The 24,035-nt window shown below is 29.2% G+C and overlaps 3 long non-coding RNA genes across 3 annotated transcripts; 2 read left to right on the top strand and 1 right to left on the bottom strand.

Annotated features, from left to right (window-relative positions):
- The first annotated feature begins 8,671 nt into the window (after positions 1–8,671).
- Positions 8,672–8,976, top strand: LOC122514501. The gene is made up of 2 exons (XR_006303071.1): positions 8,672–8,702; positions 8,785–8,976. It is a non-coding gene; the product is annotated as an uncharacterized LOC122514501 (long non-coding RNA).
- A 1,261-nt stretch (positions 8,977–10,237) lies between these two features.
- LOC122514494 lies at positions 10,238–10,893 on the top strand. The gene is made up of 2 exons (XR_006303068.1): positions 10,238–10,358; positions 10,492–10,893. It is a non-coding gene; the product is annotated as an uncharacterized LOC122514494 (long non-coding RNA).
- A 3,303-nt stretch (positions 10,894–14,196) lies between these two features.
- On the bottom strand, positions 14,197–14,503 carry LOC122514507. Its single transcript, XR_006303072.1, has 2 exons — positions 14,471–14,503; positions 14,197–14,388 (listed from the first exon to the last, which is right to left on the bottom strand). It is a non-coding gene; the product is annotated as an uncharacterized LOC122514507 (long non-coding RNA).
- Between the last annotated feature and the right edge of the window lie 9,532 nt (positions 14,504–24,035).

Below are 24,035 nucleotides of genomic sequence, written 5' to 3'. Positions count from 1 at the left end.
GAAAAGAAAAAATTGCAAATTTAATAAAATACGATCACAATAAAAATTTTTAAGACGAACAAGAAAAGATGAAATTACTGTAATATTTACCGAACGGTTATTAAGCTTTAAAATTGACATAATCACAAAAATTGTAATATTCTGACTCCTAACTAAACACATATGCATCTTTTAGGACGATAGAGACACAAATTTGTTGTCCCAAGGAGATGGACTGGTCCATCATCTCCAATTACAAACTACAATTAATGACGCGCAAGAATGTAACATAAAAATATAAAATCTGACTAGAGAGCTATTCTCGAAAGTTCTACTTTGTTGAACCTTTGAAAATAACTGAATAGTCTATGTAGTTGCCCTCTTCAGCCACATTAAGTGGGGGCCCTCTTCGGCATTTAGCCTCTTCTTTCTTCTTCCTGAAAACTGCATGGACATTTTCAACGTGCAAGAAAGATAAGATATCTCATATCTTTTTTTGCAAATTAACTTTTATTTCGTTTATGATTCTAATATGGAATTATGAAAAAATTAATTTATATTTAATGTTAATTATATCAAGCTCGTATAACCATGGATGAACTTAGAGTTCATTGCATAATATTGACACGAGACATTTAATCTAACGTCCAAGCAGATAATTCCCTCGATGACCTAATAACACGTCGCACTTTTATCAAATAACAAATTCAATTGAAATTAATAATGCAACAAATGTAATGCATTTTCTTGCAATATTTTCATTTCATTTCATTTGTTATATTGAACTATATCAAATATTTTTCATTATAAAGAAAATCGCTATTGTGCGAAGTGCTAATCTCATAATACTTAAAACTAAGTATCAAATTCATCCCGGCTTTGCCATTTGATTCGACTCTATCTCGTTCGAGATAGATCGAAAAACGAAATGAATCTTCAGTGGTTGCACATGCCTCTATAAATTTGATACATACTCAAGATTACAGAAGAGTCACAAAATAAATTTACAAAACAAGCATAATAGAATGAGATGATAAAATTTTGCAACACTTTTGTATAAACCAGGAGGCGGAATTTTCCACTCCGGCGTGCAAGTAAGCCTAGTTGCCTCTGGGACCTACCTACTTAAAATTAAAATTTTCACATTCGCTCAAACAAGTATGCTACCTGCCTGCCGATTACCCGTATTTAAAAAGAGCAAATACACTACGTACCCACCCACCCACTCCACGATTCTCTCACATACCACCACCGGGTTGCAAAAGCCTAAACTAGAGAGCATGCCCCGGGGCACCTCCGACACCCTAGTTCAAACGCGTTTTTCTAACTATGGGAGTACGTACCAACTGCTGTAATCGTCTGCCAAGGCTAGTGATTTTTGCTAAAAACTGCAACAAAAATACAAGTCTACACTAGTATATATGCCATACTAGTAATATACGAGTCTATCGAAAGTTTCCACAAATAAATGCGGTAACTCTACTATGCAAAACGATGGTTAAAAACAAAAAAGTTCGTATCGTACACGTGACTCTACAATAAGTTATTTTTATTCAATACACTTAAAAAATATGAGCGCGGTATCTCCGGGCGCGAAACGATTACATGCACAAACCTAAAACGCACACACAGGTGCAACGTACAACGTGCAATCACTCGCACAAATGACAGCCGCCATAGGGGGAAACAAAACTTAAACTAAACTAAACCGTTTCTCACCCATACGAGTAGCACCTGGGCACACGCATAGATGAGAACGCAGAACGTATGGGGGGAGAAACGGGAGAAGCTTAGTATATTAGAAGCTGAAAATCCTGATCTAAAAAATATGATTAATAACACATATATACAAAGACATAAATACATTTTATAGAAATTTATCTAAGCGGCTAAGGACTCTACAATTTATTTGATAAATATTAACTTTAATACTTTTCAAATCTTTTATATATTTTAATCTATATTTAAACAACCTCGGACGACTCCTTTCATTAACGTTGGCTGTTCTAATAAAAGAACGGGCTTTGAGCCACCACTTAACTGCTAGAATCTATCCGTCGCGAATGAGTTTGTCTTCTTGCTCATTTATTTATACTATCGAAGTATCGATATATTACAATTAATCGCGATTAGCTAAACTAAGTACGACGCATGCATGTAAGACATTTTTACATGCTTTTCTGGACAAACGAGTAAATAATGCTCGATTTCACCACTACTAACCACGAACAAAACACGTAATAAAAAGAAAGTGCATTTATTAATTGCATATTAATTAAATGAATTTAACCGGTGAGACAAGAAAACCTATCCTGAACTATATAATATCAATACAATATACAAACAAATATAATTCATGAGTAACTCCTACAAAGGAATTACTCATGTGCTCGTCACTATTTATTAAATAATTACAACCAGTAACTCGTGCCGATTAGGACCTTTCATCCTCGACATGATTGAGCACCGGAGGGACTTTAAATTTTAACTCACGGCATAAGAAGTTCTACGATGGCTCCAAAACACTCCTACTTCGCAGCAAGTATTGTAAATGCGAGTATCGAAGATCCATCGCGATCCATCGAAGATCCATCGAAGATCCATCGAAGATCCATCGAAGATCCATCGAAGATCCTCGAAGATCCATCGAAGATCCATCGAAGAATCCATCCCACATCTTTGATAAGGTAGAAAGTCCGTCGTCATATCTGTAAAATAAAATAGAACAAAACGATAAGTTATTGCAATATAATCAAAATCATATAAAATAAAATCGAATAAAATGTAAATAAAAATAGATACTTACAATGCATTCCAATGGGATGAAATTCATTGCACCATGGCGATGCACCTCGCGTGAATCTAAAACGCGGTATAACGAAAAAAGAAACTATAGATGAGTTTCTTATCGCGAAACCGAAATTTTATTATACGGCGAACAACACTGATTCTAATTCGCGTTTGATTTTAATTTGTTTTACGCCCGATCACTGATTCTACACAACTTCAAAGACTGCTTTGCACACAGTCAATGCAATAGAAAAATCTTCATTGATGCACTGATTCTAATACGCGAACAGTCTGTGCGACTGTTTAAAGATAAAAATACAACTTTACTCGAACAAACTCTAATGCAATTACTGCTTGGTCGCAGTTAATTTATATATATATTTCAAAATAGTTCGCGAACGCGACGGAATTGAAATAAAACGAACGAACGTGCTTCTAATCCGTGATTTTAATTATATTTAACGATACAACACTCCCGTATATTGCTTCGCGCACGATAGCAATGCACGAACACTTGCAACACTTCACAAACACAATTCACAAACACTTCCAACACTGATATTTCCCATGATGATCTGAAACAGAAATAAAAACAAAATTATAAATATCATTGTTGTAAGTAAAAAATTATTATAATTATTGAGAAAGTGTTTAAAATAAAAATTGACTTACGTTTATTCTTCATTGATGAATGCACGATGGGTATCCTACCCTTAGGATGACGATGAGCACACGTTTAAACCGAATAAAAGAAACTTACGGAGTTTCTTAACCGAGCAAACGAAACTTTAACATGCGACGATCAACACTGATTACTTTCCGATTCTTTTGTATTTTATTTTTACGATGCAACACACGAGTACCTCATTGCCTACGCGCTCGATTGCAATGATGTTCTGAAACAGAAAAAGAAAAGAACAATTAATATCATCGTTATAATAAAAACCATTAAAGTTATCAAAACGTTTAATAGGAAAATATACTTACTTTTAGTCTTCATTGATGACTGCAGGATGGGTATCCTACCCTTAGGATGACGATGAATAAAATAAAATTAAATAAAACTCTGAAAAGCTGAAACATACTAAAAAGATTATAGAACAATATATCCTGTGAATCATTCCTGAAGGCATTGCACACTTTTAAAGATATTTTATCATAAAGAATCAATATAAATTCAAGCAATATTAATTGCCTTTATCTCACTACTTGTATAAAATTACATATAAAGTATTTAATATCAGTAAAAATTGTTAATAAAAATCGATAACGTTATATATATATAATAGTTTAATACGTCACGTCGTTAGATCTTATTGTTAGCTCGTTGAAGGAACGATCTGGAATGAACGTAACCGCGTCCTTCATGTCGAACGTTCGGCTGTCTTCGTTTTGTTTTCGGCTGTCTTCGTTTCTTCTGTTCTCACTTCGAGAAATTCCTGGAATATACGTACACATTCGTTATTGCCCGTAGATAGAATATTTTGTTTTCTTATTTCTCTCTCTCTCTCTCTTCTCTCACTTTCGTTCTCACTCTTTGTATACATTTCTGTATGGTTTAAAAAAAGAATAACGCTTACCTCCATGAATATGAAGATAAAAAGAGTAAACACAATTGTTAGACAGAGTATATGTATTCCTGCTGGACTCTTCTAATGCTCGGTACCTAAAAAAGAAAAAAAAAGATTACATTAGTATAACATAAAGAAAATCAAATATATGAGTGTATGTGTACGAGCTACCTATACTTATGTATATATGCCTGTATGTGTGTGTATGTGATAAAAATTTAATTTAATACGAAATACGATCTTTGAATACATAATTATGAAAAATAATTAATTAGAGCATCATTAGAGAAGGTAGTAATTATCGATACCGTGAAAAAAGCTGGAAATTAGAAGAAATATTGTTAAGTAACATTGGTGAAATTGGCGTGACGCCGAGATATATCGATGTTATATTTTCACATATATCTATCGAACTTTTCAATATTTCGTTTTGAAAACACTCATGTATGAAAATCTTGTATTTAGCTATCGTTTGATATATAACAGGAAGGTGTGAACTATTTTTTAATTACCTGGATTAAACGGAATGACGCAGTACGTTGGAACATATACAGCTGACAGAAAATGGCGTTTCCTCTACCTTTCCCCTGCGCCCCCTGCCTTTGCCACTGCGTTGCCTCTGCTGCGCATCTGCTGCGCGCGGTAGTATGCGCGGTAGTCCACTTTCAAAAAAGTAGCGAAATCCGTTGACCAATGGCTACTTGAGATTTTGCATTTTTTCAATCTATTATAGAAAAATATCGAATATTTAAAAATAGGATGTAGGAACATAACAATTGTCGAAATATATACTTTATTAATCCAAACAATCAAAATTAATCATTATAAGTCGATATCGATAGTGTTCGAGTCGATAGAAATGATATCGTAAAACAAGATCTATATATAATTGCGTAGAAAAATGCATACCAATGTACATGGAATTTTTTTCTACGCAAATATTCTTTATCCTCGACATTATCGTAATTTTTCGATTATATCATTTGGAAGTCATTTGCTAGAAGAATCTATTAGTATATAGGCAAATTATTTACGTTAGAAAATATTTTTTAATTACCTGAGATTAACGGGACGACGAAGTATCCGTGCGATTCCACGACGGCCCAAAACGAAAGAGCGCTGATTCGCTAATTATCTTTGGTCTTCCATTTTGGACGTAAAGTGACCAATCAGAAATTCCCAATTACCATATAGAAATGTATTTCACGCACACATACATAACTCGCCTTTCTTCATGACCACTCTAGTCAAGCTTGATATGATAATTTATTTATTAAATAAATAAAAATTTATGCTATTATTCTATTTAATGTACACGTATCTCGTTAATATTTAAAAAATAACGAAAAGAATAAAGACAATATGCACTATAAACCTTATCACACAGAACAGAAAAACATACATAATTTATTTATTACATAAATTAAATATCAATTTTTATGAATTATTATAATTATCTAATTATTCATCCAATTAATAATTATTGTTATCTAATTTATTTTTTCTATTAGGTGTATACGTTCCTTGCTAATATTAAAAAATAACGAGTAAAATAAAGACAATATATACTAAAAACTTAATCACATTGCAACGTTCTGATTTAAACATTCCTTCAATTTTTATATAATTGTTTAAACTAATATACATTTGTTTTAACATCCCTGAGCAATGATGACTTTGGATAATAAAATTTTTATCCAGAAAAATATTATATTAAAATTATTTTATATTCAAAGTATGTTAATATGTATGTAATGTTTAAGCCAGTACATATGTGTTTTAACAATCTAAAATATAAGTAGAGTGTATTAGAATATTAAAAAAATTGTTAATTAATCGATCAAAATGTCTATTGTTGTTTAAATGCTAGGAATATATGATCTATGTACCGTCCCCTTCGAAATCCACCGTTGAAATAAGACGTTGTCCTCTATGAAAGTACTTTTATTAAATATTGTTTATGTGACTTTCTCCGAACGTTACGCATGTGTATAAAAGGAATAATCCATCTAATCAATAAAATTTAAGATTATAACGTTATGATTTTCGTATTTTTATCATTTTTATGTATTTTTTTTATTGCTCCTGCACAGAGATGACTTCCAGGATTACATTTAGCTGCAATAGAAGAAAAGTGCATTAGTGCATTATAATAATTATTAATTATTACGTAATGTACACGTATATGTAAATGAAAAAAGAAAATACATTTCTCTAAACAATTATACAACCAATCTATTCAAACAATTAATAAACAATATACTAATGGAAAATGTAAATATTAAAGTTTACCATTATGATAGAAGAAAGCTGAGGTGTTTGCACGTTTAAGTACCATAAGAAAATTGTCTGGATTCATTTTAAAATCTTGTAATCTCTTCTTTTATGTATGTACTTGATACATGAAACAATAAGAAAGCCTAATAGATGCTGCGCTTTTCCAAATCTTCAAATACTTGCAAATCTGAAAATGATAAGATTGTATTAGTAAATTATCAAGTTATCTTTGTTAATATTTAAAAAATTATGTGTAGAATAAAGACATTATACATTAAAAACTTTGTCACATTGCACAGGAAAACAATCGTATAGATAAGAAACCACGTTATAGAAATCTTGAAAACAAATGACATAAAGCAATATAGCCATCCTTAAAGAATTAAAATAAACTGAAATAAAACAATTGACATCTCTCATGCCAACTATGAAAGTATAAAATCCCATACTCTGTATTGATATGGAAAAACTCTTGTTATTTTAATTCTTTAAGGATGGCTATTATGCTTTATGTCAATTGTTTTTAAAATATCTGCAACGAGGTTTCTTTTCTATACGATTGTATTTTTCTGTGTGGTTTTTAGTGAATAACCTCTTTATTTTATTCCTTATTTTTAAAATATTATAAAGGAACTTGTACACCTAATAGGAAAATAAAATTATTTTTGATTTATTAAATAAATAAATTTTGTGTGTTTTTCTGTGCAGTGCGATAAAGTTTTTAGTGTATATTGTTTTTACTTTACACGTTATTTTTTAAATATTAACAAGGATAAATTGATACTTTACTAATACAATCCTATGGTTTTCAGATTTACAAGTATTTGAAGATTTGGAAAAGCACAGCATCTATTAGGCTTTCTTATTGTTTTGTGTATCAAGTATATATATTAAAGAAGAGTTTAAAAGATTTTAAAATGAATCCAGGCAATTTTTTTATGGTACTTAAACGAGAAAACACCTCAGCTATCTTTTATCATAAAGGTAAACTTCACATTTTCCATTAGTATATTGTTTATTTATTGTTTTAATATATTGGTTTTAGAATTGTTTAGAAAAATGTACTTTCTTTTTTCATTTACATATACGTTAATAAATGCCAAAAAAAGTAAGTAATTTGTTACATGTTAATTTATTAGTTAGTATTCATTCAATATTTACAATTGCTTAGCTGTAATTTATATATTAAAATTACATCTTTTTAGTGTAGTTTTATTTAAACAATTGTATAAAAATTGCATAGACACTAGCATCGATTAATTAATAATTATTATAATGCACTAATGAACTTTTCTTATATTGCAGCTAAATGTAATCCTGGAAGTCATCTCTGTGCAGGAGCAATAAAAAAAATACATAAAAATGATAAAATACGAAAATCATAACGTTATAATCTTAAATTTTATTGATTAGATGGATTATTCTTTTTATACACATGCGTAACGTTCGGAGAAAGTCACATAAACAATATTTAATAAAAGTACTTTCATAGAGGACAACGTCTCATTTCAACGATCGATTTCGAAGGGGACGGTACATAGATCATATATTCCGATCTTTTAGACAACAATAGACATTCCTATCGATTATTTAAATATTATTTTAATATTCTAATGCAATCTGTTTATATTTCAGATTGTTTAAACACATATGTACTGGTTTAAACATTACATACTTATTAACATACTTTGAATATAAAATAATTTTAATGTGATATTTTTCTGGATAAAAATTTTATTATCCAAAGTCATCATTGCATAGGGACGTAAAAACAAACGTATATTAGTTTAAACAATTACATAAAATTGAAATAATGTTTAAATCAGAACGTTACAATCTTAAATTTTTACAAATTTAAAAGACAAATAGGAATCATATTACATAAGGGATTCTTTTCTTTTACAAATTGTATTGCCAAGCCTCGTACCAGGTAATAAAAAAAATTATTGTTAATCGAATTACTAGAAAATATTGAGGACTTGTATCAACGAATTTCTTTTTTGTAGAGATGCCATGGGAATCATTTTACAAATAGAATGCAGCAGCAGTTTAAAGGATCTTTTAATAAGCAAACATAATTATCTTGTATTGGGAATAAACCAATATTATAATAATTTCTTAAAAGATATTTATTCAAAGTATTAAAGATCTTATTCTTTCTGCATAGGTGATCAATCATTAAACTGGAAGAAAGGAAAGATAATTTTCAATTCGATAAGCAAAATCCAACTACACTGTAATCGTGAGAGATCTAGGAAGACAGTGTGGAAAGGGTTTTGTTCTCACCCTGGAAGGAAACTATGTATTATAATATACTATCAAAAGAATTGAAGAATGAATGCATCCTGATTACTAAAAATTTAAAAGACAAAAAGGAATCATATTATATTAAGAATTCTTTTCTTATACAAATTGTATTGCCAAGCCTCGTACCAGGTAATGAAAGATATTATTGTTAATCGACTCACTAGAAAATATTGAGGACTTGTATTAACTAATTTCTTTTTTGTAGATGTTTGTTCATTTTGCAAATAGAATGCAGCAGCACTGTAAAGGATCTTTTAAGAGGCAAACATAATTATCTTGTATTGGTAATAAACCAATATTATAATGATTTCTTAAAAAATATTTATTCAAAGTATTAAAGTTCTGATTCTTTCTGCATAGGTGTTCAATCAATGTACTGGAAAAGAGAGCGTATGATTTTTCACTAAATTAAGAAGAATCCAACAAGACTTTAATCATGAAAGATTTAGGAAGACAACGTCGAAAGTTTTCCGTTCTCACTCTGAAAGGAAACCATGTACTATAATATTATATCAAAATAATTCAAGAAAGAAAGCATCCTGATAATTACAAATTTAAAAGACAAATAGGAATCATATTATATAAGGGATTCTTTTCTTTTACAAATTGTATTGCCAAGCCTCGTACTAGGTAATAAAAAAAATTATTGTAATCGACTTACTAGAAAATTTGAGGACTCGTATCAATGAATTTCTTTTTTGTAGAGATGCCATGGGAATCATTTTACAAATAGAATGCAGCAGCAGTTAAAGGATCTTTTAATAGGCAAACATAATTATCTTGTATTGGGAATAAACCAATATTATAATAATTTCTTAAAAATATTTATTCAAAGTATTAAAGATCTTATTCTTTCTGCATAGGTGATCATTCATTAAACTAGAAGAAAGGAAAGATAATTTTCAATTAGATAAGAAAAATCGAAAAACACTGTAATCATGAAAGATTTAGGAAGACACAGGTGAAAGTGTTCCGTTCTCACACTGGAAGGAAACCATGTACTATAATATTCTGTCAAAAGAATTGAAGGAAACCATGTACTGTAATATTCTTTCAAAAGAATAGAAGAAGGAATGCATCATGGTTATTATAAATTTAAAAGTCAAATAGGAAATACATTGCATTAGGATATTCCTAACATATATAAAGTATATTATTTAGTATTGTACTTCGTAATTGAAAATACTATTATACATCGACTGGCAATAATTTATCTAAAGGAAACTATTCTTTTTGAATAATAAATTGTTAAAGCAGAAAGGCCATAGATAAGAAATATTGAAAAAATGTCTTAATTTCGTAAATCTAAGGAGAAGAAAATAATGCTGTCAGAAAATTAAATTCTACTGATCATCAAAGTCTTTCACTTGCTTTTTAAGATTTAACTGTACTTGTGCTATATAATTTCTAATAAGGATCATTCATTATTTAATGGTACGTTGATAGAAAAGAAATACTAAAAACATTTCTAGTATCTTTTCTTATCTATACAACAGAGAATATACTGTAGATTTTTCAATTTTACATGAGATAGTGTAACAAACTAATAGTTTCATTTCCTTTGTAGGGTTTTCTGTGCAATTTCTTAAATGAAAAAGAGATTAAAGGAATATTCTAGTAGCACAAAATTTGGGTAGAAAAGAAGAAAACTGTAGTATCATGAAGAAACATATCACACTATTATGCCACATTGTGGTGGCATTACATAATATAAAATGTATTTGTTGTTTCGTTTAACGATTGCTAGATAAATCTTTTTTTAAATAATATGCTTATATATTTGATACCGGGTGTGATTTCATAAGTGAAGATACGAAATGAATTATTTACTACATATATCTATAATTTAAAGCGCAGAGTAGTGTTTTAATAGCTCAATAATGTAACAAATTCATTGTAATTTTTAAGACGATGTCATACCATGATTGTACATTTAATATTACTTATTAATATATATTTTCTAAAAATATTTGTGCATTAGCATATTTTATTTACATATACGTAAAGTATAATATAATTAATTTAACTATCATTAATGAATTAAAATAAAATTTAAATGTTTGGCGAATTTTATAGACTCCTTGGAATAATGTAATAAGAGATAATTAAAAAAAAAAAAAAATGATAAAAAATATCACATTATTCTAATTTTCGTCACAGTAAAATATCTTATTTAGGTCACTATTGAGAAATATTAATATTCTAATTTTTTGTGAAAAAATGATTATTTATATTCTCTTCCTTTTTTTCTATATTCATAGAACTAATATTATAAAAGACTATAAATAATATTTAATAGCTTGGAAAAATATTAATGAATGTATTTATCGATATATATATATCTATATATACTGTGAAAGGCATTTAAATGCCACCCTCGAATCAAAATTTTGACGTTTTTCTGATTTCACATAGGAATCCATATGTTCCGGTATTTTAAATCCGGTATTTTAAATTTGTCGTGACGTCACAAAAATGAAAATTTGGTAATAGGATCACAGGATGATACAAGAGCTCTTCGAAGAGAGTAGGAAACAAGTGCGCTGATTGGTTAATAATAGACCCAGCATCAACCAATCAGAAATCTACTAAGAGCCGATTGGCCAATTTTCAACCAATCAGCGCTCTTCTAGGCCATATATTGAGAGCTGATTGGCTATTTATCAACCAATCAGCGCACTATTAGGAGCTGATTGGCTATTTATCAACCAATCAGCGCTCTTCTAGGCCATATATTGAGAGCTGATTGGCTATTTATCAACCAATCAGCGCTCTCGTTTCCTACTCTCTTCGAAGAGCTCTTGTATCATCCTGTGATCCTATTACCAAATTTTCATTTTTGTGACGTCACGACAAATTTAAAATACCGGATTTAAAATACCGGAACATATGGATTCCTATGTGAAATCAGAAAAACGTCAAAATTTTGATTCGAGGGTGGCATTTAAATGCCTTTCACAGTATATATAGATATATTATATATATCGATAAATACATTCATTAATATTTTTCCAAGCTATTAAATATTATTTATAGTCTTTTATAATATTAGTTCTATGAATATAGAAAAAAAGGAAGAGAATATAAATAATCATTTTTTCACAAAAAATTAGAATATTAATATTTCTCAATAGTGACCTAAATAAGATATTTTACTGTGACGAAAATTAGAATAATGTGATATTTTTTATCATTTTTTTTTTTTTTTAATTATCTCTTATTACATTATTCCAAGGAGTCTATAAAATTCGCCAAACATTTAAATTTTATTTTAATTCATTAATGATAGTTAAATTAATTATATTATACTTTACGTATATGTAAATAAAATATGCTAATGCACAAATATTTTTAGAAAATATATTAATAAGTAATATTAAATGTACAATCATGGTATGACATCGTCTTAAAAATTACAATGAATTTGTTACATTATTGAGCTATTAAAACACTACTCTGCGCTTTAAATTATAGATATATGTAGTAAATAATTCATTTCGTATCTTCACTTATGAAATCACACCCGGTATCAAATATATAAGCATATTATTTAAAAAAAGATTTATCTAGCAATCGTTAAACGAAACAACAAATACATTTTATATTATGTAATGCCACCACAATGTGGCATAATAGTGTGATATGTTTCTTCATGATACTACAGTTTTCTTCTTTTCTACCCAAATTTTGTGCTACTAGAATATTCCTTTAATCTCTTTTTCATTTAAGAAATTGCACAGAAAACCCTACAAAGGAAATGAAACTATTAGTTTGTTACACTATCTCATGTAAAATTGAAAAATCTACAGTATATTCTCTGTTGTATAGATAAGAAAAGATACTAGAAATGTTTTTAGTATTTCTTTTCTATCAACGTACCATTAAATAATGAATGATCCTTATTAGAAATTATATAGCACAAGTACAGTTAAATCTTAAAAAGCAAGTGAAAGACTTTGATGATCAGTAGAATTTAATTTTCTGACAGCATTATTTTCTTCTCCTTTAGATTTACGAAATTAAGACATTTTTTCAATATTTCTTATCTATGGCCTTTCTGCTTTAACAATTTATTATTCAAAAAGAATAGTTTCCTTTAGATAAATTATTGCCAGTCGATGTATAATAGTATTTTCAATTACGAAGTACAATACTAAATAATATACTTTATATATGTTAGGAATATCCTAATGCAATGTATTTCCTATTTGACTTTTAAATTTATAATAACCATGATGCATTCCTTCTTCTATTCTTTTGAAAGAATATTACAGTACATGGTTTCCTTCAATTCTTTTGACAGAATATTATAGTACATGGTTTCCTTCCAGTGTGAGAACGGAACACTTTCACCTGTGTCTTCCTAAATCTTTCATGATTACAGTGTTTTTCGATTTTTCTTATCTAATTGAAAATTATCTTTCCTTTCTTCTAGTTTAATGAATGATCACCTATGCAGAAAGAATAAGATCTTTAATACTTTGAATAAATATTTTTTAAGAAATTATTATAATATTGGTTTATTCCCAATATAAGATAATTATGTTTGCCTATTAAAAGATCCTTTATACTGCTGCTGCATTCTATTTGTAAAATGATTCCCATGGCATCTCTACAAAAAAGAAATTCATTGATACGAGTCCTCAAAATTTTCTAGTAAGTCGATTACCAATAATTTTTTTTATTACCTAGTACGAGGCTTGGCAATACAATTTGTAAAAGAAAAGAATCCCTTATATAATATGATTCCTATTTGTCTTTTAAATTTGTAATTATCAGGATGCTTTCTTTCTTGAATTATTTTGATATAATATTATAGTACATGGTTTCCTTTCAGAGTGAGAACGGAAAACTTTCGACGTTGTCTTCCTAAATCTTTCATGATTAAAGTGTTGTTGGATTCTTCTTAACGTAGTGAAAAATCATACGCTCTCTTTTCCAGTACATTGATTGAACACCTATGCAGAAAGAATCAGAACTTTAATACTTTGAATAAATATTTTTTAAGAAATCATTATAATATTGGTTTATTACCAATACAAGATAATTATGTTTGCCTCTTAAAAGATCCTTTACAGTGCTGCTGCATTCTATTTGCAAAATGAATCCCATGGAACATCTACAAAAAAGAAATTAGTTAATACAAGTCCACAATATTTTCTAGTGAGTCGATTAACAATAATATCTTTCATTACCTGGTACGAGGCTTGGCAATACAATTTGTATAAGAAAAGAATTCTTAATATAATATGATTCCTTTTTGTCTTTTAAATTTTTAGTAATCAGGATGCATTCATTCTTCAATTCTTTTGATAGTATATTATAATACATAGTTTCCTTCCAGGGTGAGAACAAAACCCTTTCCACACTGTCTTCCTAGATCTCTCACGATTACAGTGTAGTTGGATTTTGCTTATCGAATTGAAAATTATCTTTCCTTTCTTCCAGTTTAATGATTGATCACCTATGCAGAAAGAATAAGATCTTTAATACTTTGAATAAATATCTTTTAAGAAATTATTATAATATTGGTTTATTCCCAATACAAGATAATTATGTTTGCTTATTAAAAGATCCTTTAAACTGCTGCTGCATTCTATTTGTAAAATGATTCCCATGGCATCTCTACAAAAAAGAAATTCGTTGATACAAGTCCTCAATATTTTCTAGTAATTCGATTAACAATAATTTTTTTTATTACCTGGTACGAGGCTTGGCAATACAATTTGTAAAGAAAAGAATCCCTTATGTAATATGATTCCTATTTGTCTTTTAAATTTGTAAAAATTTAAGATTGTAACGTTCTGATTTAAACATTATTTCAATTTTATGTAATTGTTTAAACTAATATACGTTTGTTTTTACGTCCCTATGCAATGATGACTTTGGATAATAAAATTTTTATCCAGAAAAATATCACATTAAAATTATTTTATATTCAAAGTATGTTAATAAGTATGTAATGTTTAAACCAGTACATATGTGTTTAAACAATCTGAAATATAAAGAGATTGCATTAGAATATTAAAAAAATTGTTAATTAATCGATCAAAATGTCTATTGTTGTCTAAAAGATCGGAATATATGATCTATGTACCGTCCCCTTCGAAATCGATCGTTGAAAGGAGACGTTGTCCTCTATGAAAGTATTTTTATTAAAAGTTGTTTATAAGACCTTCCAAACGTTACGCATGTGTATAAAGGGTGTCATACATCTAATACATAATCTTTAAGATTATAACGTTCTGGTTTAAGCACTTTTATCATTTTTATGTAATTATTTTAATGCTCCTGCGCAATGAGGACTTCGAGGGTAAAATTTAGCTGTAATATAAGAAAAGTGCATTAGTGCATTAAAATAATTGTTAATGTATACGTAATGTACACGTATATGTAAATGAAAAAATAAAGTACATTTCTCTAAACAATTATACAACTAATATATTCAAACAATTAATAAACAATATACTAATGTAAAATGTTAATTATTGAAGTATACCATTATGATAGAAGAAAGCTGAGGTGTTTGCACGTTTAAGTATTATATAAAAATTGCCTGGATTCATTTTAAAATCTTGTAAACTCTTCTTTTATGTATGTACTTGATACACAAAACAATAAGAAAGCCTAATAGATGCTGTGCTTTTTCAAATCTTCAAATACTTGCAAATCTGAAAATCATATGATTGTTTTAGTAAAGTATCAAGCAAATTGAACGAGTCTATATATGTATATGTATGATATTTGAATAAGATGTCACTCTCCCTCTCTCTTTTTCCTTCTTATACTTTTTATATTACTCTTCTTTATGTTATAAAAGAAAAGAGATATACTTACCACAACTGATATCAATATAAAAAAGTAAACACAATTATTAATTAGATAAAAAAGTAAACACCATCAGACTGAGACTGAGTATATGCATTCATGCTGTTTTCTACCAATGTTTGAAAACCTAAAAAAAAAGTATAAAGTAACATAGCATTGGTATATAAAGAAAATTCAATATATGAGTGTTTTGTATACGTGTAACACGTTCCTTGTTGATATTCACAAAATAGTGTGTAGAATAAGGACAATATACACTAAAAACTTTATAACATTGCACTGAAAACACAATTATATAGAAAAGAAACCACGTTATAGAAATCTTTAAAACAAATGATATAAAGCACTATAGCCATCCTTAAAGAATTAAAATAAATTGAAACAAAACAATTGACATCTCTCATGCCAACCATGAAAGTATAAATTCCCATACTCTGTATTGATATGGAAAAACTCTTGTTATTTTAATTCTTGAAGGATGGCTATAATGATGTATGTCAATTGTTTTTAAAATATCTGCAACGAGGTTTCTTTTCTATACGATTCTGTTTTTCTGTGTGGTTTCTAGTGTATAACCTCCTTATTTTATTTCTTATTTTTTAAATATTATAAAGGAACGTTTACACCTAATAGGAAAATAAAATTATTTTTGATTTATTAAATAAATAAATTTTGTGTGTATTTCTGTGCAGTGTGATAAAGTTTTTAGTGTATACTATCTTTATTCTACACATTATTTTTTAAATATTAACAAGGATAACTTGATACTTTACTAATACAGTCTTATGATTTTCAGATTTGCAAGTATTTTAAGATTTGGAAAAGCACAGCATCAATTAGGCTTTCTTATTGTTTTGTTTATCAAGTACATACATAAAAGAAGAGTTTACAAGATTTTAAAATGAATCCTGGTAATTTTTTTGGTATTTAATTGAGCAAACACCTCAGCTTTCTTCTGTCATAATGGTAAACTTTAATAATTCACATTTTCCATTTGTATATTGTTTATTAATTGTTTCAATAGATTGGTTGTATAATTGTTTAGAGAAATGTAACAATTAATATAAGTTAACAATTATTTTAATGCACTAATGCACTTTTCTTATATTGCAGCTAAATTTTACCCTCGAAGTCATCACTGCGCAGGAGCATTTAAATAATTACATAAAAATGATAAAAATGCTTAAACCAGAACGTTATAATCTTAAAGATTATGTATTAGATGTATGACACCCTTTATACACATGCGTAACGTTTGGAAGGTCTTATAAACAACTTTTAATAAAAATACTTTCATAGAGGACAACGTCTCCTTTCAACGGTGCATTTCGAAGGGGACGGTACATAGATCATATATTCCGATCTTTTAGACAACAATAGACATTCCTATCGATTATTTAACAATTATTTTAATATTCTAATGCAATCTCTTTATATTTCAGATTGTTTAAACACATATGTACTGGTTTAAACATTACATACTTATTAATATACTTTGAATATAAAATAATTTTAATATAATATTTTTCTGGATAAAAATTTTATTATCCAAAGTCATCATTGCTCAGGGATGTTAAAACAAATGTATATTAGTTTAAACAATTATATAAAAATTGAAGGAATGTTTAAATCAGAACGTTGCAATGTGATTAAGTTTTTAGTATATATTGTCTTTATTTTACTCGTTATTTTTTTAATATTAGCAAGGAACGTATACACCTAATAGAAAAATAAATTAGATAACAATAATTATTAATTGGATGAATAATTAGATAATTATAATAATTCATAAAAAATTGATATTTAATTTATGTAATAAATAAATTATGTATGTTTTTCTGTTCTGTGTGATAAGGTTTATAGTGCATATTGTCTTTATTCTTTTCGTTATTTTTTAAATATTAACGAGATACGTGTACATTAAATAGAATAATAGCATAAATTTTTATTTATTTAATAAATAAATTATCATATCAAGCTTGACTAGAGTGGTCATGAAGAAAGGCGAGTTATGTATGTGTGCGTGAAATACATTTCTATATGGTAATTGGGAATTTCTGATTGGTCACTTTACGTCCAAAATGGAAGACCAAAGATAATTAGCGAATCAGCGCTCTTTTCGTTTTGGGCCGTCGTGGAGATCGCACGGATACTTCGTCGTCCCGTTAATCTCAGGTAATTAAATAATATTTTCTAACGTAAATAATTTGCCTATATACTAATAGATTCTTCTAGCAAATGACTTCCAAATGATATAATCGAAAAATTACGATAATGTCGAGGATAAAGAATATTTGCGTAGAAAAAAATTCCATGTACATTGGTATGCATTTTTCTACGCAATTATATATAGATCTTGTTTTACGATATCATTTCTATCGACTCGAACACTATCGATATCGACTTATAATGATTAATTTTGATTGTTTGGATTAATAAAGTATATATTTCGACAATTGTTATGTTCCTACATCCTATTTTTAAATATTCGATATTTTTCTATAATAGATTGAAAAAATGCAAAATCTCAAGTAGCCATTGGTCAACGGATTTCGCTACTATTTTTGAAAGTGGACTACCGCGCATACTACCGCGCGCAGCAGATGCGCAGCAGAGGCAACGCAGTGGCAACGGCAGGGGGCGCAGGGGAAAGGTAGAGGAAACGCCATTTTCTGTCAGCTGTATATGTTCCAACGTACTGCGTCATTCCGTTTAATCCAGGTAATTAAAAAATAGTTCACACCTTCCTGTTATATATCAAACGATAGCTAAATATAAGATTTTCATACATGAGTGTTTTCAAAACGAAATATTGAAAAGTTCGATAGATATATGTGAAAATATAACATCGATATATCTCGGCGTCCCGCCAATTTCACCAATGTTACTTAACAATATTTCTTCTAATTTCCAGCTTTTTCACGGTATCGATAATTACTACCTTCTCTAATGATGCTCTAATTAATTATTTTTCATAATTATGTATTCAAAGATCGCGTATTTCGTGTTAAATTTGACTTTTATCACATATACACACATACAGGCATATACATAAGTGTAGGCTGCTCGTACACATACACTCATATATTTGATTTTCTTATATTATACTAATGTGTAATCTTTTTTTTTCCTTTTTTAGGTACCGAGCATTAGGAGAGTCCAGCAGGAATACATATACTCAGTCTAACAATTGTGTTTACTCTTTTTTATCTTTATATTCATCAGGTAAGCGTTATTCTTTTTTTTAAACCATACAGAAATGTATACAAAGAGTGAGAACGAAAGTGAGAGACAGAGAGAGAGAGAGAGAGAGAGAGAAATAAGAAAACAAAAGATTCGATCTACAGGCAATAACGAATGTGTACGTATATTCCAGGAATTTCTGGAAGTGAGAACAGAAGAAACGAAGACAGCCGAAAACAAAACGAAGACAGCCGAACGTTGACATGAAGGACTCGGTTACGCATTCATTCCAGATCGTTCCTTCAACGAGCTAACAATAAGATCTAACGACGTGACGTATTAAACTATATATATATATATATATAACGTTATCGATTTTTATTAACAATTTTTACTGATATTAAATACTTTATATGTAATTTTATACAAGTAGTGAGATAAAGGCAATTAATATTGCTTGAATTTATATTGATTCTTTATGATAAAATATCTTTAAAAGTGTGCAATGCCTTCAGGAATGATTCACAGGATATATTGTTCTATAATCTTTTTAGTATGTTTCAGCTTTTCAGAGTTTTATTTAATTTTATTTTATTCATCGTCATCCTAAGGGTAGGATACCCATCCTGCAGTCATCAATGAAGACTAAAAGTAAGTATATTTTCCTGTTAAACGTTTCTATGTTAACTTTAATGGTTTTTTATTATAACGATGATATTAATTGTTCTTTTTCTTTTTCTGTTTCAGAACATCATTGCAATCGAGCGCGTAGGCAATGAGGTACTCGTGTGTTGCATCGTAAAAATAAAATACAAAAGAATCGGAAAATAAAGTCAGTGTTGATCGTCGCATGTTAAAGTTTCGTTTGCTCGGTTAAGAAACTCCGTAAGTTTCTTTTATTCGGTTTAAACGTGTGCTCATCGTCATCCTAAGGGTAGGATACCCATCGTGCATTCATCAATGAAGAATAAACGTAAGTCAATTTTTATTTTAAACACTTTCTCAATAATTATAATAATTTTTTTACTTACAACAATGATATTTATAATTTTGTTTTTATTTCTGTTTCAGATCATCATGGGAATATATCAGTGTTGGAAGTGTTTGTGAATTGTGTTTGTGAAGTGTTGCAAGTGTTCGTGCATTGCTATCGTGCGCGAAGCAATATACGGGAGTGTTGTATCGTTAAATATAATTAAAATCACGGATTAGAAGCACGTTCGTTCGTTTTTATTTCAATTCCGTCGCGTTCGCGAACTATTTTTGAAATATATATATTAAATTAACTGCGACCAAGGCAGTAATTGCATTAGAGTTTGTTCGAGTAAAGTTGTATTTTTATCTTTAAACAGTCGCACAGACTGTTCGCGTATTAGAATCAGTGCATCAATGAAGATTTTTCTATTTGAATTGACTGTGTGCAAAGCAGTCTTTGAATTAGTTGTGTAGAATCAGTGATCGGGCGTAAAACAAATTAAAATCAAACGCGAATTAGAATCAGTGTTGTTCGCCGTATAATAAAATTTCGGTTTCGCGATAAGAAACTCATCTATAGTTTCTTATTTTCGTTTATACCGCGTTTTTAGATTCACGCGAGGTGCATCGCCATGGTGCAATGGAATTTCATCCCATTGGAATGCATTGTAAGTATCTATTTTTATTTACATTTTATTCGATTTTATTTTATATGATTTTGGATTATATTGCAAATAACTTATCATTTTGTTCTATTTTATTTTACAGATATGACGACTGACTTTCTACCTTATCAAAGATGTGGGATGGATTCTTCGATGGATCTTCGATGGATCTTCGATGGATCTTCGATGGATCTTCGATGGATCTTCGATGGATCTTCGATGGATCTTCGATGGATCTTCGATACTCGCATTCTACAATACTTGCTGTGAAGTAGGAGTGTTTTGGAGCCATCGTAGAACTTCTTATGCCGTGAGTTAAAATTTAAGTCCCTCCGGTGCTCAATCATGTCGAGGATGAAAGGTCCTAATCGGCACGAGTTACTGGTTGTAATTATTCCAATAAATTAGTGACGAGCACATGAGTAATTCCTTTCTAGGAGTTACTCATGAAAATTATATATTGTATTGTATATTGTATTGTATATTTTATATTAGTTCAGGATAGGTTTTCTTGTCTCACCGGTTAAATTCATTTAATTAATAATGCAATTAATAAATGCACTTTCTTTTTAATTACGTGTTTTGTTCGTGGTTAGTAGTGGTGAAATCGAGCATTTATTTACTCGTTTTTGTCCAGAAAAGCATGTAATAAATGTCTTACATGCATTGCTTCGTACTTAGTTTATCTAATCGCGATTAATTTTGATATATCGATACTTCGATATTATAAATAAATGAGCAAGAAGACAAACTCATTCGCGACGGATAGATTCTAGCAGTTAAGTGGTGGCTCGAAGCCCAGTTCTTTTATTAGAACAGCCAACTTAATGAAAGGAGTCGTCCGAGGTTTCTTTTTTATATATTAATTAAAAGATATTAAAAGTTATATTAAAATTTAATAAAAGTTTTTATTTATCAAATAAATTGTAGAGTCCTTAGCCGCTTAGATGAATTTTTATAAAAATGTATTTATGTCTTATGTATATGTATATGTGTTTTTAATCATATTTTTTAGATCAGGATTTTCAGCTTCTAATATACTAATCTCCCGTTTCTCCCCCCCATACTTTCTGCGTTCTCATCTATGCGTGTGCCCAGGTGTTACACGTATGGGTGAGAAACAGTTAGTGTGGGTTTAGTTTTAAGTTTTTCCCCTATTGGCGGCTGTTATTGTGCTAGTGGTTGCACGATGTACTTTACACCTGTGTGTGCGTATTAGGTAGTGTGTACTGTACATCGTTTCGCGATATTTTTTAATTATTACATCATTTAATATCGAGAACACTACTTCTACATATCACGTGTGATATGATAAATACGAGTGTTTCTATATTTTTATATTTATATTAAATTTTTCTACTTTTTTTTTGTAATAAAATCGTTTTGAATAGTAGAGTTACCGCATTTATTTGTGGAAACTATGATATACTCGTATATAACTAGTATGCAATATATACTAGTGTATACTTGTATTTTTGCATTAGTTATTTTTGCAATAATCACTAGCCTTGACAGACGATTACAGCATTGGTACGTACTCCCATAAGTTTAGAAAAAACGCGTTTGAACTAGGGTGTCGGAGGTGCCCCGGGGCATGCTCTCTAGTTTAGGCTTTTGCACCCTGGTGGTATGTGAGAGAATCGTGGAGTGAGAGGGTGGGTATGTATGTGTATTTGCTATTTTTAAATATGGGTAATTGGCAGGCAGGTAGCATACTTCTTTGAGCGAATGTGAAAACTTTAATTTTAAGTAGGTAGGATCCAGGAAAGGCATTAGGTATGCGTCCACTCCGGAGTGGAAATTCCGCCTCCTGGTTTATACAGAACTGTTACAAAATTATATCATTTCATTCCATTATGCTTGTTTTGTAAATTTATTTTGTGACTTTTCTGTAATCTTTATTATGTATCATGATTCAAAGGGATTTGCAACGATTTGAAAGATTCATTTCTATTTCGATTCTATCTCGAACGAGATAGAGTCGAACAAATTCGCAAATACTTTGATGAATTTGATACTTAGTTTTAGGCATTATAATATTAGCACTTCGCACTATCGCGATTTTTTCAATTACAAATATAACGAATGAATGAAATTAAAATATTGCAAGAAAATGCATAACATTTATTGCATTATTTATTTTAATTCTATTTTATTACTTGAAATTACAAGTGCGACGTGTTTTTAGGTCATCGATTATTATCTGCTTGGACATTCGTTTAATTGTGCTCGTGTATATGTCAATGAACTCTAAGTTCATTCATGGCCCACGAGCTTTAATATAACTAAGGGAAAATGTAAATTAATTTTTTAATAATCAAGTACTAGAATTATCAAACAAAATACGAGTTAATTCGCAATAAAAGTATGTGAGATCTTATCTTGTTCGTATGTAGAAAATATGTCCAATGCAGTTTTCAGGGAAGAAGAAAGAAGAGGCTAATTGCCGAAGAGGCCCCCACTTAAATGTGGCTGAAGAGGGCAACTACATAGACTATTCAGTTATTTTCAAAGGTTCAACAAATAGTTAGAACTTTTCGAGAATAGCTCTCTAGTCATATTTTATATTTTATTATGTTACATTCTTGCTCGTCATTAATTTGTAGTTGTAATTGGAGATGATGGACCATTCCATCTCCTTGGGACACCAAATTTGTGTCCCTCAAAATCGTCAAAAAGATGCATATGTGTTTAGTTAGAGTCAGAAATATTAAAATTCCCTTCTTATTAAATTTTGAAACTTAAATAACGTTCGGCGAATATTAAAGTAATTTCTCTTTTCTATATAATGCAGTTTAAAAGTTTTTCATAATAATTAATAGATATTATTTTTATAGTAACTTAGTATTTTATTTTTCCTATTTCTTTATTTTTATTTATTTATGTAAATGTAAAATCACGCGTTTAAATTTAATTTGATTGTACTGTACATAGCTATTTGATAAAAATAAATAATGAATTTAATTGAAAAGTGCATCTGCAAATTGGACGATTCATATGTCAGGCTATTATTGTATCACTTGATTGAATGATTAATATAGTTTTCTTCTTGTTACAGGTGATCATCGTTGGATTTATCATCAAACTTTCTGGATTCTTTTTATTTGAGTGTTTTAAATTGCTTCATTTTAAAATGTATATATAAAATGCATTTCTGAAGGCACACACATGTTTATATATTAGAAATTAAATATAATTATACAAAATTCTAATTTCTAATTAATCTATAATTATATAAATGTATTTAATAATAACTGATTATATAATTAATTAAAAGAGTTTGCAATTATGGATTTCGATTTAGCAAATAGCTAGTATAATAATGCATATATTCATTTTTTTTCAGTTCTTGAGGTTCTATGCCAACTTTTTTGCGCTCCTACATCAACGTTGCACTATTCTGCATTTTTTTTTCTGTTTATCTGTTCGAATTTTTTTCTTATGAATTGTTTTTACATGA

The sequence above is a fragment of the Polistes fuscatus genome, unplaced genomic scaffold, assembly GCF_010416935.1.
Source record: "Polistes fuscatus isolate 324 unplaced genomic scaffold, CU_Pfus_HIC Scaffold15, whole genome shotgun sequence".
In the NCBI taxonomy this organism is placed as follows: Eukaryota; Metazoa; Arthropoda; class Insecta; order Hymenoptera; family Vespidae; genus Polistes; species Polistes fuscatus.
This window is presented reverse-complemented; position numbering and strand designations above follow the sequence as displayed.